This window comes from Helianthus annuus, chromosome 15, assembly GCF_002127325.2.
Source record: "Helianthus annuus cultivar XRQ/B chromosome 15, HanXRQr2.0-SUNRISE, whole genome shotgun sequence".
In the NCBI taxonomy this organism is placed as follows: domain Eukaryota; kingdom Viridiplantae; phylum Streptophyta; class Magnoliopsida; order Asterales; family Asteraceae; genus Helianthus; species Helianthus annuus.
The window spans coordinates 155,034,275-155,050,337 of NC_035447.2; the positions used below are offsets into that span (position 1 = coordinate 155,034,275).

General features: G+C 40.3%; 1 pseudogene; it reads left to right on the forward strand.

The window, feature by feature from the left end:
* LOC110914588 overlaps positions 1-8,184 on the forward strand; it is a 41,413-nt pseudogene extending 33,229 nt beyond the window's left edge.
* Positions 8,185-16,063: the final 7,879 nt, after the last annotated feature.

A 16,063-nucleotide genomic window follows, 5' to 3' on the forward strand; every position in this document is an offset into this window, starting at 1 on the left:
ACACATCACAAGCACCGTTAAGCTTCTAATCGTTTTAAGTTCTAAACGATTCACGTAGATTGACGATATAATTGTCCTCTTAAATTTTCATACATTTTTCAATCTATTCAGGATACTTTTAGATGTTTTATGAACTTAGCTCAATTCATGTGTCCCACCTCTTGAATATACTCCCGTATCCAGAATCCCAATATTCAGTCTTACAGGTATGAACACTACAACGATGTCTGTATATAAATTAGGGGAAAAATGCGAGAACTGAGGGATCTCAGGTCAGAACTTCCGTTCAGCAGAGAGATATCAGCTTCGACTAAGCAGTGTGTCCCCTTTAGAGGATCTTTTAGCTACAACAGATGATTATCAATTTTATTGTCTAATCATTCTGAGGGCTATAATGCTATGTTTCAAGCATTTTGTGGAAAGTATTAGCCAAGGACTAGGTCAGAACTACCGTTCAGCAGAAGTCCCGGAATAATACCCCAGACATCATAGAGTATAAACACCTAGTATATCAGAATACGAGACCTTTCAAATGAGATTTCAGGGGTTACCTATATATCCAAGTAGTGTTCCCCACGAATTTCATAAGTTTGAAATTTTAGGTTTATATCCCGAATAAATCTACTAAATGTACAAAAACCTATCGTCACATCATCAGTGAGACCGTTTATCACATTTTGCATTACATTTCTTTAGCGTGCTGTGATAGTCCAACTGATTTACTATCATTTCCTCTTGTTTTGCAACAAAACTCATTTTAAATTTTTCAATGTTTTTGACATTTTCAAATTTTCTAATTTTTTAAAATTTTACTCCCCCTAAAATCAAAATATGTTTCAATTTTGATTTTCTGGGAAAATTTGAAACAAACTGTACAAAAATGACAACATGATGAGAAACACATCCATTCTCCATCCACCTGGCATAAACAATCAGAACTCCCCCTCACAACAAACTATTTTCCCATAATGATTTCAAAACACTTAAGTTTGTTTCAATCAAAATGGTTTTTTTTTTCGGAAAACTTAGTTTGTTTACCAAAACAGTTTAGGTACGGGGTAACTTCATCATCTTGTTTTTCAAATCTTGAATGATAATTAAATCAAGTCCAACTCAATGACCTTGATTTAATCACTTGTAAAATACGGCAAGTCCTGCAACTTCACAAACAGATTTAGAAAGATGCCGATTCATGATCCACAATACCTATCTTGGGATCTCCGGCAAGTCTGGGTTTTTCATTTAAACAGATTCACCCAAGCCTGACGAATCTTGGGTGATTTCGAATTCTTGTTCAACAATGGTGGAAAATTTGCATCATCCATTGCTAAACCTGAATTCTCCTTCTTTACCTCAACCAAAGGCTCCTCTGATTTTAACGAACCAGAATCATTGCCTGCAGGTGGCTTGTCTGACTTCGACCTGTCAGATTCATCGCCGACCAGTTTCTTCTTCTTCTTTTCCTCTTTAGTCCTCAAATTTGTATCTGATGAAACTATCTTGCTAGACTTTGCAATCGAGGAAGTTGATTCATCAGAACTTTTACTTTTTCTATTTGGTGAATCCGAGGACAAAATCTTTTCAAGATACTCTCTCGCTTTCTTTCTTTTCTTCCTCAGTCTGTCTTTCTGCCCCTGTGAAAGCTTGACTTTCTTTTCTTGAATTTTCTGTTCTTGAACTTTAGGTTTCAGAACCTTCTGTTCCTGGGGCTTGACTTTGACTGGATTTTTTGCCGATTTCTGAGAATTAGCCCTCAATCTTTCATTCGATCTCCTTGGGCAATCTCTGGCAATGTGACCTTTGATGTTGCAGTTATAGCACCTTCTAGTCTTATAACTCCAATATTGGCAGTTAACAGCAATGTGTCCATGATATCCGCAGCTGTAACACACTCTGTTATCGTACCTATCACCATTTTTAGTCCAAACACTCAGATCAAAACATTGTTTGGCTTGGTGATATTCTTTTCTCAGAACTGATGGATTTAGCTTTTGAGCATTATGGTTAGATGATCGATCTGATGACTTTTTACTATCTTTTTGTTTCTGTTCCACTTTCTTCTTCAAAGGTTTCTGTTTAGAACATTCACCTTTTTCAGTTGATTGTAGAACAGATTTCTGAGATTTTTCTTTCAAATTTAAAACCAATTTTTGTTTTTCAATTTTAACCTTTTTATCATCAGATTTTCCATCACAACCTTCAACTTTGACATGATCAAAGTTTGTGACTTTGTCACTCATTGGAACAGAGTTGATTGGTTTTGGACAAGGAATATTCAACTTGTCAGATGAAGTCACAAAACCAATCAATTTCTTTTCAAGTTCATCAATTCTGTTCCTCGAATTCTCAGCTTCACTTTCAAGCTGAGAGATTCTTTCAAGATGACACTTGATTGAATTTTCATTTTCATTTTTCAAGTTTTCAAGAACAGATTTTTCATTTTCCAAAACATTTATCTGTTCTTGAAGTTTCACTTCATTAGCTTTCAGATTTTTGTTCTCCAATTTTATCCAGAAATCTTCATTTTCTGATGATTTCTGTTTGCTTTCAAAAACCTTTTCATTTTCTTTCAACTTCTTGTTTTCCAATGTCAAACTGTTCAGATTACTTAACAGTTTGTCATTTTCAACTTTCAACTTTTCACAGTTTTCCTGAACCATAATAATCTGTTTATCATCAGCTTGCTTCACATCTTCTAACTTCTTGACTTCCGATGTCAAACTTTCCGCATCCTTCAATAGTTTGTCATTTTCAGTCTTGAAGTGATCACATTTTGAACAAACTGATGCAGAGCTTGAAGTTTCATTCTTCACAGATTCTTCATCCTTTGGAGTGTCCTTTGTGTCCATCTTGTATGTACCTGCACAAACAATTTTTACAAAATCAAGAGGTTTTAGATTTTCATCAATATAACATCCTCTTTTATAATCATATTTCATGTTTTGTATTGCACCAAAACATATGCAAATTCTCTTATCAATTTCAGTAATTACATCCAAATTGATTTTATCTAGATTTCCCAGATTCAGTTTTTCAAGATTCTCTTTTACTCTATTCATCAATATCTTCTTTTTATCAAAATTTTTATAATAACGTTTTTGAAGTTTACTGATGAAATCAGACGGATGTAATTTTGAGAATTTAGGTTTTTGTTTTAACTCCTTTAAAACATCATCCCATTCAGCAGGTAAAGCAGCCTCCAACTTTAATGTCTTTTCAGTATCTGTCAAATTTATATCAAATGATTTTAACTTCTCCATCATATAATCAAATCTCTTTTCCATCTCTTTCAAACTCTCATTTTGTTGACAAGCAAAATTTTCAAGTCGGAGAGTCAAAATATGTTTATCATCTTGATCAAATGAATTCGTACGATATCTCCCAAATCCATTTATCCTTCCAACAAAATCATTTTCTCTCTCGTCAAATACCATCGTCATTTTTCACAAATCCAATACGTAATTGTTGACTAAAAAGCGAATCAACAATATGTCAGATAAGCGGTCCGAGTGAATTCAAATAAGCGATCTAAGTTGGATTAACACAAAAGCGGTCCAACAAATATCCTTTTGAGCGGTCCGAAATCTTGTCCAGATAAGCGGATTCGACCACTAAACCAAATAAGCGGCCCAGCAAATGTCCGAATGAGCGGTTCCAGGATGAAATTTCGAACGAACCAGATCAACCGACCGAATGAGCGATCCACACAACGTCTGAATGAGCGGTTCAGAACTGTTTGTTCGAGCGGTTCATACTATGTTCGAACGAGCGGTCCAAAAATTCAAATCTAAATTTCACTCACTTAAACTTCGAATTTTGACACCAAACTTTCCAGGGTTTGTCACGGTACTATAATGCACAATCCCTGAGATTTTTAGTAAATTTCGACCGTGAAATCTCTTCGAACCAGAAAAGAAGGTGTAGAAGTGAGAAATTCGAGCAAAAATCGAGCTAAACAGCAAGAACTCTTCCTCCTGAGCTCTGATACCACATGTAGGATCGTTTGCTGACCCGATGAGTCGTTCAGAAGAGAACTTAGACTAGTTCAGAGGCGGAATTCATTGAATTAGTCTTCGTAAAGCTTGATTTCACACTTTAAAGTCTCCTGTATTGATTATATATCAGATTACACATTCGTGGAGACAATCGGACAGGGCTTCGCCTTTACACCTTGAAAAACACCTACTTGGATCGTTCATATGGACCACTATTTATAGACTTTGGGGATCGCTTATAAGACCTGGTCCAATAAGCGACCCACACACTTGCCACATGAGCGGTCCGACCCAATGACACATTAGCGGTCCAGATGAGATGTCATATGAACGATCCTACTATCTAATTGGGCCACAAAAGCGATCTAAAGCCCAATAAGCGATCCTATCTTAATACATGATTTCTCGTTTACTGTTCACTGTACGATCAGCCCTATCCTAAGACTCGAACTAAGATGTAGTCGACAGACAACTGCACCAACAAATCCACCGTGAGACATCCCAGTGTCGCCAACCAAGAGATGCCAAGAACCACATCGGCTCCCTGAACCAGAAAAATAAAAAACGGAATTTGAAATGTCTCTTTTTAGAGTTGCACTTGCACATCTGGACAGTGACCTTCACAATGAATAAATTGCCCGTTACCGACCATGACGACAAAGGGTTGTAATGATTTTTGTTGAAAGACGAAGGGCAGAAGCGATACGCGGTTGTATTATATTGTGAGTACTTCCGCAATCGATCAAAATAGTGACCGGTTTACCCTTGATATAACCTGTTATACGCAACGTCTGAGTCGAACACATACCGAAGAAAGCTGCATCTGATAAAGACATGAACTGAGGTGGTTGAATATCTTCAACCTGATCTGACGGTGGAGTATCGGTAATGCTCGGGAAGTCTTCGTTATCGACAATAAGAATAAATTGTGGAGGAGAGCACTTGTGTCCAGGAAAAAAAATTTCGGGACACCGGAAACATAAACCGTCTTTTCTTCTTTGTTGAATAGCTTCTGGGGAAAGTTTGGTAAATGGTAATGGTTTTGGTGGTGATGGCAGAAGGGGAGGGGCGGTCGAGTTGGTGGTTTTGGAAGTTATGGATGAGGAGGCCTGGGAAGTCGGTGATATGGTTGTGGAAGGTGAGGAATTGTAAGACGTAGAAGATCTGGGTGGAAGAAAAGGTTTTGGTTTATTGGGTTGGGTAAATTTTTCCTCAACCGCACGGGCTAGGCCGCACGCATATGTGGGTTTGAGGATTGCTAATTCCGATTGAATATCAGACCGAAGGCCCAAGATGAAACAATTGCGTAAATTTTGTTGCGACAAGCCGGTGATACGGTTACTAATTTTTTAAAATTCGGTTTGGTATTCCGAAATGGATGCCGTTTGTCAGAGTTTAAACAAGGTGGCTTCGTGATTTTCATAAGTCGACGGACCACTCTTCGATTAACATGACTCCGTATAGGGCGGTGTATGGACGAGACGCCACAGCTATTCATGATCACACCTTGGGAAGTACATCCACAGCATCAATTGAGGCATCCTTAGAGGCCCATGGAAGACTTACGGCTATGCTAAAACAGTCTCTGGAACGCTCGCGTAAAGAAATGATCACTCAAGCAAATCACCATCGTCTGCAAAAAGAGTTCCAGGTTAATGACTATGTTTATCTCAAGTTGCAAAAGTACAGACATGCCTCAATGGATAATCGAAATAATCATAAACTTTCCAAACGGTACTTTGGGCCATATCGCATAATCGAAAGAATTAGGTCTGTTGCCTATAAGCTGGAGCTTCCCCCGGCGTCAAAAATACATCTGGTATTCCATGTGTCGTTACTTAAACCAAGCGTGCAAAACCAAACATCCGCAGATGTTCCGGACGACCTGACTCAAGTCGGGGAAACAGACCCATATCAACCGGAGGCAATAATTAACTCACGAGTGACTGATCAAGGGCTCGTTCAATTGCTAGTGAAATGGGTCGGCAAAGATTTATCCGAGGCTACTTGGGAAGATTCAGATGCATTTTCACTGCAATATCCAAGTTTTGAACAACACCTCGAGGACGAGGTGATTCTTCAGGGGCAGACCATTGATACAGCCCAAGTGAGCTCAACAGCCCAACTAACACAACACAGCCATATAGCTGATCCAGGAACAGTGCGCCGGCCCAACAGGAATGTCAACAAGCCTGCTCGTTATGGTGATTGAAAAGTAGAGAACAAGTCTTCAACTATCTTCCGCATATTCTGCATGCATGTGTTTAATTAATTCAACCATCATCATCAACCACGTTGCATTATCTCCATCCAGCTGTATCTCCACTTAGAGTAGTTGCATAGCACGTTTAATTCCATGTTCTTTATTTTGTGTATTTAAGAAGTGAGTTTGCATAATTAAAAAATCAGCAGGAAATTGTCCCACGTTATTATCTCTTCTATTACTTTCTTCTTGGAGTTTAACCCACTTACGGGTCACCTTACATGATGTAAGAGCCTTGACCGTTGCTATACCCATAACTCATGAAGATTTATTGCCTGAAGATAAAGTAAAAAGAGCAGGTGTTAGGGAAAAGAAAGCTGAGTTTAGTTACAATAAATGGGCTTATAAGGGCATTCCCATGCTTATATCCGCTGGTGATGACACTAAGCTTTTTGCGTATTCCGCTAACGAATTCACCAAATTCGCTCCACATGATATATCTGCCCTGCACCACAAATACCACCAATTCAGTTGGTGTGTAGGACAGCTGACAGTGACAGGTTGGCTCATCTTCTTCTGGTTCAGGCTCCACACTGGTTAGATGTGCTTACTGTTGATGTGAAACGGGATGGTGGTGTTTCAACTACAGATATGGTGGCTCGGGTTAAGAGCACGGGGTTGAGAAAGATCGCTTGTAGCTCCATCTCACCTTCGGGGAGATTTTTTGTTTATTCCAGTCACGTTAAGCCTTGTCTTTTTTAGTTGAAAAAGGGCGGAATCGGGAAAAATATATGGTTCATAAGTAAAAGAAAACTCCCTTCATCTTTACCTTTTGCCCATTCCATGATTTTTACTTCTGATTCTTCTAGGTTGATGATTTCAGGACATGATAGAATGATATACATAAGTGACCATTCTCTCTCTCTCTCTCTCTCACACACACACACACACACACACATCCTCTGAAATAACATAATCTGTATAATGTTTCAGGTTGTAGATGTTGGAAGCCTGGAATTAACACATAGGTTCACCCCTTGTCGTAAGGAGTGTGATGAACACTTACCGCCAATTACAAAAATGTTTACCAGTGCTGACGGATAGTGGCTAGCTGCTATCAACTGCTACGGAGACGTGTATATATTTAATCTTGCGACGCAAAGGCAGCACTAGTTTATATCAACATTGGATGGCGCCTCTGTTACAGCTGGAGGGTTTACTCCCAAAAATAGCAACGTGCTAATATTATCCACGTCATCAAATCAAGTTTACGCAGTTGATGTGGAGGCAAAAAAATTAGGAGAATGGTCAATGCACAACTCGTTTCTCTTGCCAGAAGGATATCATGACTTCCTTGGAGAGGTCATCGGCCTTACATTTCCATCGTCTACAAATTCCTCAATCGTCATCATGTACGAAAATTTGAAATACCATCATCATATATATGAGGGGTCAGATGTTGGCTTGTATTTATAATATGTTATTGTAATTGCATATTATTGAGAACGTTTGGTGAGTGCTTTTTTTGCAGGGCAATGTGCTTCATCGACTTTGGGATGCCAGTTGATAAAGATGATAGAAAGGTAAACGGTCATGATTTGTCGACATTAAAGAAATTAAAACGTAAGTTAAGTTGATAGAAAGTAGAAATGGTAGGATGAAGAATTTTGAGTTTTGCGCCTTTAGAGAACCTGTTGTGTTTGCCGGGCATCTTTCGAAAGATTCTGTATCAGCTATAGAAAAGCCATGGATGCAAGTGGTTAAGGGTTTCGATGCAAAGCCCGTCCACAGACATATATACGGAACATAAACCCCGAATAGATGTTCAATTTTGGTCTCGTTTATCATGTGATTGAAGCATGTTGTGTAACGTCTTCTTAATACTAGAATTCTAGCAATTTGTCTAGTTTACATTTCATGCATGATTCTTCACTATGGTATTTGAATCAACATTAGTTCTTACTTGTTTATCAGCTTGCTGTTTGATTGTTTATGTCGTCGCAATGACGTTCTAGGTTTTTAATTTGCTTAGATTACTATTATTAGAGCTGAATTGTCCAAACAGACAAAACAATAGCAATAAGTCGTTTGGGTGTAGTTCAATGCAATTGGGTTTCTTAAATTATCCAAAATAAAGGATCTTTTCATTCCCCATTGCCACTGTTGGCGGTCCTGCCAATTGCAACAACGTATTCGAGCACCAACTCTCCTTCTTTCTCTTCCTATTCCCCTGAAGTCAACATTGGAGTCGAAAAAAGACAATGAGTAAAAAACCCAATCATAATCAAGCATCATAACCGATTAACCGAAATTAGAGTTTGGTTATGGTTTAAGGAAATCCCATTACCGAAGCTAATGGTTATGGTTAAGTGTAAAAACCGAAACGAAACACGGTTTATACACCTCTGATTTCATCTAAGGATATAAAAGTGCTCTTTTGTTACTTACATATTTTGTTTTCTCAAATCTGATTTCATCTAAGGATATAAAAGTGCTCTTTTGTTACTCACATATTTTGTATTCTCAAATAAATCTATTCTATCTTATTGTCGCATGGTAATCTTTCAAGGCCCCGTATGCCGCAGGTGCCAGCCAATCCATCCCGCTTATGATCTAAATCACTGATTTTGTCTTGTCTTGGTCTCATTAGGAGAGCTGTAACACCTCTTGACCATTGATGTGTTCACCGTGTAAACACAAATAGGTATGTACACCTTCCTAACCACTGAAGTCGTCCCATGAAATCTCGGACTTTAAAGTAAACCCAAGCATTCAAGTACAAACCTTAGCGAATGTGATCTTCAAACATTTGACATATGATACTCTCCCACTGTTGATGCAACAGATAATAGACCAATGGTAGTAGCTAGACTGGTTAGGCAAAAGGGTTGAAGGGTTCAACTTTGCCTAACGCCGGTCGTGGGGTCCCCCACGTTTGCAAGACGTGGAAAGAGGTTCACTAGTTTATTTTTGCTATTTGCTAAGGATCCTTCTCCTGAATATGTTCAGGTTCGGACGAAGGTGCAAATAGAATGTGTGTGTTGGATGTGAAAGAGAGTGACTCGCATGAAGCAAACACTCAAGATGAATGACCAGAGACTAAGAGAATCAGGGCTGGTCCAGGAATGTCTTCTGAAGTAAATGAAGTGTCAATTTATAGGAGAAGACATCTCCCCAAAGAAGAATGCATTTGACTAGTGACCTGTGCTTGCAGTGAGGGGTTTCCCCTTTTGGGTTTAAAGCCTTTTGACCCTTGGATGATAGCGTGTGCTCTGCAGACCTGCGTTGCTTTTGCGGCTAGCGAGTTGGTGGAGCTGTCCGGGGATGTGACTTATTTACTGTTCCCATATTGCTTTACTTCATCTCCTCAGCTTTTCAACCATTGAACTCTTTAACCCTTTGAGCGTTTACATATTTGGTCATTTTATTTAGTCTTGGGCTACCCCCGTCATCAGCCCCCCAAGTCAGAGGTTTTTGGGAAATGAGCTCAAAGACTTCTGAATTTTATACGTGTGTTTTTCTGTCCAAAGGCTTCGAGGGTTCAAGGGTTGAAACGTTGAAACGGTTTTTGAATTTTGGAATTTGACAAGACCCGTGGCAGTTTGTCAGGCGGCGGTTTTAAATTATGCCTGTTTTGATAATTATCCCTAATCTCATTTACTTACACATTTTTCTTATCGAAGAACATAACTTGCTCTTTATTTCTCCCAAGTATCCCCCCTTTTCTAAATCAGGTCAGTTCCGTTTTCTTATTTTCTCTTTAATTGTTCATTGTCATGGGTGCTCGTAAGGATATGGCGAAATCCTTTTCTCGACTGACCCAAGAGGAAGTCGATTTATTTTGTATGGAATGGGGTATAGGGACAAAGTATAAACCGGTTGCACCGGCTTGCGATAAATCCATCAATGACTGTCCTTCTGGTATGATCGCCTTGTATTGTCGTCATTTTGAGTTTTCCAATCTTCGTTATCCGTCTTCGAACTTTGTCTTGAATATTTTGGAATATTATCGAGTGTCTTTTAGTCAGATTCATCCCCTTGGTATGGCTAGGGTTTTACACCTTGAGATTCTGTGTTGGGCTTGCGGGTATGATCCCACTCTTTTATCATTCCGTCGCTTTTTCCGGCTTGCTAAGAATAGTGATTGGTTCACCTCTGAAACCAGTCAAGTTGACACTTGTTTTATTTCGTCCATGGTTTCTACACTTGGGGTTTGGAAAGATCGGTTTTTCTGGGTGTCGGAGGAAATTGTTCCTTTTAAACTTGTTTGGAGACACCTGGATGCTGTTCTGAACGAGCCGGAGCCCTTTGATTCCGAGATAAACACTCGTTTTTTAGAAATTCTTAGGGGGTGCCCTTCGAGGCTTCGCCCTTTTCCTGAGCATTTGTTGGTGTTGTTGGGTATAAGTAAAGTTTGGGAAAAGGCTAACCAGGATCCGGTGCTTATTAGAGATGGGAAGGGTATGCATTTATTCATTTCTTGCTTTTTTGTTCCTTTTCTTTGCTTGCTTATGTGTTTTTTATATTTGTGTTGCAGTTATGTCTGCCCTTGATTTCATTAAAAGTGATGACACCTCTGATGTTGCCTTTGATGATGTTGCTGCCACTCCTGGCGAAAATGCGGTTGTTAAGGGTTCTGATTACAGGTTTGAGGGTTCTGGTTATGTCAATGTTCCAAATGTTAAAGTCTTTACTAAGGTTAATGCTTCTAAAGGTTCCACCCGTCGTTCCCAACGTTATCTAAAGGGTGTTGATCAACCTTCTGGTTCAGAGCCCATCGATGTTAGTGATGATATTGAGGCGTCGGGGGGTCAGGCTGTGGATGTTGGCAAGGGTAAGGAAAAGGAGTTAGTTGTTTCCAGCAAGAAGAAGAAATTGATTAAGAAGGGTACCCCTCCTATTATCCAAGGTTTATCAGCCAAAAGTGTTGAGAGCTTCGAAGGTTCAGAGGGTCAAGATGTTTATGTGCCTAACTGGGGGGTTAAGGTTGGTGATAATTTTAAGGATCCGGCTGTTTGTGCCGAAGCTTTGGCTCATTTTGCTCCTCCCGATGTTCGAAGTGCCATATCTGAGATGGAGGCTGATCATCTTATTTCTAGGATGATGCTCAGCTCCTGCAACCTTTTTGCCTTTTTGGCTGAAGGTGTTACTCGTTTTGCTAAAGGGATGCAGGAGTATGAGGAGGGTTCCAAAAAGAAGGAGAAAATGAAAGCTTCAATTGTTGCCATGAAGAAGGAGATCGAGATCTTTTCTGAGAAGGAATTGGCTTGGACCAAGAAAGAGGAGGAGTTGACAAGGAGGCACGAAATTGAGATGGGTGATCTCAAGAAGAGCTTTGAAGCTAGCCTTCTGAAGCTGAAATCTAATAGGGAGGCCTTGGCTGTGCAACAGAAAGCTTTTGATGAGGAGAAGGATGGTTTGAAGACTTTGGTTGCCCAGGCAACTGGAGATAACCAATGGCTCATTGAGCAGGGTTTTCACCAGGTGGTTACCTATCTCTTGCATTCTAAAGAGTTTAACTCCACTCTTGGTGATGTTTACACTAAACTGCTCAATCTGGGAAAACACCAAGGTCTTGTTGCGGGTTATAAGCTTCACGAGTCTGGCCATCCCTTAGAGAAGTCTCCCCTGTACCGTCCCGAAGCTTCCGATGTTTTTAAGAGTTCCGTTGAACAAATGGAGAGGTTGTCGTACCCGTATGTGAGTCAGGTTGCCTCTTGTTATGGTAAGCCTCTCTCTGTTTTGCAGGAACTGAAGCCGGATGGTTTGAATGAAAAGTTATGTGCTGAAATGCTTGGCTCCCTTTCAAGGAAACGTTCCTACTCGGAAGATAGTGAAGATACTTTTCCTGGGGAATCTGATGCTTCGAAGGATGCCAGTTTGGAAGGTTCAGCTGTTGAGGATCTGGGTCCAAAAGCTAAGAAGGTTAAGAAGGCCAAAGGTAGCAGTTCTGGGGTCTCTAAGCCTTCTACTGATGCATGAAATTGTAGCTTTCTTAGCACTTGTTTTAAAACAATTTGTGGTTTGTAACCTTTAAACATTATTAGGTCTTTAGGAACCCTTAAGGTTCCTGTTGGTGGTATTCTAGGCCCTTATGGCCGTTTGAACAATAGCTAAATTTGCAAGTTACTAGGACTTGCCATAACTCTTGTTTGAAAGTCTTTCGGGGCTTTCTTTGATTATGGTATGACGTTTGACTATTTTCTTTGTGTTATGTTTTTATACTTGTGCCTGTTTTGTTAAGGCAGTTTGGTTGGCTTTAACCTTTCAAGCTTTTTGGCTATTCGTAGGTAGGTTGGAGCCTTTGGGGTTTCGAGTTGTCATGAAGGTGGCTTGAAGCCTTGAAGGCTTCTTAGTTTTGTTACTTGATTTTGGCTTGTATCTTTAACTTTTTTGTTCGAGTTGTCATCCTTTGGATTATTTTCGCTTTCTTGTAACTTTGTCTTTGTCGAGTTTGTGTTGCCTTTATGCTTTTTACACCTTAAAGGGTTCAGTGCTGCAGACACTTAGCCTTAGTGTTTTTAACAAGAAGACATAACACCTATCCTTTCTATCATTTTTTCATTTGACTTCATAAGCATGTTTGTTGGTTGTATTTCTAAAGCTTGAGGAACATTTGGTGTAGGTTGTTCAGACCCGTCTATGAGACAATTTTGTTTTAACTTAATGAGTCTCATGGAGTTGTATTGATTTAGGAACTCACCCCTTATATAGGTTCATTCAACCCTTGAACCTATTGAGCGATGTGTCCTGGGAGCTCATCCCCTTTCATGGCCCTTGCCATGGAGTTTTTTGCTAGGTTCTCAACCTGATTTTAGGATAGAAAGACAAGTTTGATAAAACAATTTCATTCGTTCAAGCAATACTTGCTTTTTACAAAAGGTATTCATAGTGTTGTTCGAAATACATTGTGATACTAACCAAACTTTCCTGTCTAAACATGGAACCTTTTCAGGGTTTTGCCATTCCAATGCCTTGGAAGCCTTTTGCCTTCTGAATCTGCTTGCTTGTAGGATCCACCCTTGTCTGCTTCAAGGATGGTATATGGACCTTCCCATTTTGGGCCAAGTTTTCCTTGATTTTCTTTTTTGCTAGCTTCATTGTTTCTAAGGACTAGGTCCCCCGGCTTGAATCGTTCATTCTTGACTTTCTTGTTGTAGTAGCCTTCCATTTGTTGCTTATATTTGGCGTCTTGGATTGCAGCTTGGTCTCGTGCCTCTTCTAGGAGTTGTAAGTTCAACATGGTCTCTTTTTGATTTGTTTCGGGATCCATGTTGACAATTCATTGTGTTACAACTCCCACCTCGGCTGGGATCACGGCCTCGGATCCGAATACCAGGCTGTAGGGTGTTCTTTTATGGCTTGTTTTTTCGGTTGTTCTTATGGCCCATAGAACACTAGGCAATTCGTCGAGCCAGTTGCTTTCGTACCTTCCCAATCTTGTTTTGATACCTGCCACTATACTTCTGTTTGTTCTTTCAACCTGACCATTTGATTGCAGGTAAGCCACTGAGCTGAAGATCTGATTGATCCTGTACTCTTTACACCAAACGCTGAAAGGCTTCTCAGCAAATTGCTTCCCGTTGTCGGTGACAATTACTCCCGACAATCCATAACGGCAGATGATGTTTTCCCAAACGAAGTCAATGACTTGTTTGCCTATGATCTTTGCGAGTGGTTTAACCTCGGGCCACTTGGGGAAATAATCTATTGCCACTAGCAAGAATTTTACTCCTCCTTTGCTTGGAGGGAATGGTCCAACAATGTCCATTCCCCATTTATGGAATGGCCATGCCGAGGTTATTGGGACAAGATCATGCTTGGGATTTTTTGGGATTGGTGCATGAATCTGGCAAGCATCACATTTCTTCAATTGCTCAGTGGTGTCACGGTGCATTAAGGGCCAGAAATATCCAAGGTTCATGAGTTTTGCAACCACCGACCTAGCTCCAAAATGAGCTCCACATATGCCTTCGTGAACCTCTTTGATCAAATACTTACTTTGCTCAGGACCAACACATCTTAGCAATGGGGCAAGGTAACCCTTTTTGTAAAGGTTTTCTCCTTGCAGTACATATTGCCTTGCTTTGATTTTAACCCTTTCAACTTCTACTTGATCATCGGGTAGTTCACCATTTTTAAGGAACTTTTTGATAGGTGTCATCCAGTTTGGATCTTCCTCGGTGACTACGTCTTGAACTTCCAATTCATCAATCAAGGGGAGGGTATTTGGTCTCAGCCAATTTTAAAGTTTTGCTGAAGAAATAAACGGGTACCTGAGCCGTGTCCCGATCGATGGTGAGGACTGCACTTATGGCCTCTTCAGCAATGGATAGATAGACTGAAATTAATTCTCCCGTTTCCGGAGCTGCAATGTCTGGCAAGGAAGCGAGATGTTGTTTCATCTGGTTGAAGGCTTCCTCAGCCTCATCAGTCCACTTGAAATCCTTCTTATCAGAACAATTTTTGAGTGTTTTGTAGAAGGGTATGGACCTTTCAGCCAACTTGGAGGTGAAACGCTTCAAGGCTGCAAGTTTCCCGTTTAAGCTTTCCACCTCCTTTTTGGTTTTCGGTGGTTTGGTTTCGAGGACAGCTTTTACTTTGTTTGGGTTAGCCTTGATGCTTTGTTTCCCGACAATGTGACCCAGGAATTTTCCTTCTTCAAATCCAAATGAGCATTTTTCAGGGTTAAGTTTCATGTTAACCTTTCTGAGATTCTTGAAAGTTTCTTAGATGTCATCAAGCATTTGATACTCCGTCTTGCTTTTGATCACCAAGTCGTCGACGTATGCTTCCATGTTTTTACCAATTTGGCTTGCAAAGGCTTTGTCTACTAGACGTTGGTAGGTTGCTCCAGCGTTCTTGAGGCCAAAAGGCATCTTTTGGTAACAAAAGATTCCTCTATCAGTGTGAAACGCCGTCTTTTCCTCATCTTCTTCTTTCATGAGTATTTGATGATACGCTTTGTAAGCATCAAGAAAACACTTAAAAGGGTAACCGGTGAGCGAGTCAACCTTGTGATCGATTTCCGGTAGTGGATAGCAGTCTTTAGGACAAGCCTTGTTGAGATCCTTGAAATCTATACACATCCTCCAGGAGTTGTCTGGCTTCTTGACCATAACTGGGTTTGCAACCTATGATTGGTACTTGACCTCTCGGAGAATGCCGGCTGACATAAGCTTCTTAACTTCCTGGCATGCGGCCAGACTTCTTTCTGGTGCCAAACTTCTTTTCTTTTGAACCTCGGGCTTGACATCCGGTGGTATTCTTAATTCGTGCTCGGCGATGTTCCGAGGGATCCCTGTCATATCTTCTGGACACCAAGCGAAGACATCGCTGTAGCGTATTAACAATTTTTCGAGATACGAGAGGGTTTCCTGTGAAAGGCTTGGATTGACCCTTATTTTTTGTTCAGAGTATCTAGGATTGATGGCCATCCTTTGTCTATCCTCTTCGCTTTTGGAAGTTTCACCTTCAGCCAAGTAGGCTTCGTGAGAGGGTTGGAGGGTTGCTATTCCCCTCTCGGTGGGAAACTTGACTGTGCCATGACCAACAGATACGGCCATGTAAAATGCACATTGTCCTGGCCTTCCGATGATTACATCATAGAATGAAGGTATACTGATGACCACAAAGGTGAGTGGTTGGATTCTTTCCTTCTGACCTTCGTTGAAACGAACATGAAGTGTCAATTGTCCTAAAGGCTTAAGGGGTATATCGGTAATACCTTTTATGGAGGTCCCAGAGGGTTGAATCCTTGAACGTTCCTCATTTCTCAAGCCCTGCTTGTTTGTAACGTTCCCACAGTTGCATCTATCACAAGAGGGTTTGAAAGAGGATCTTTTTCTGTTGGAGGAAAACAAAC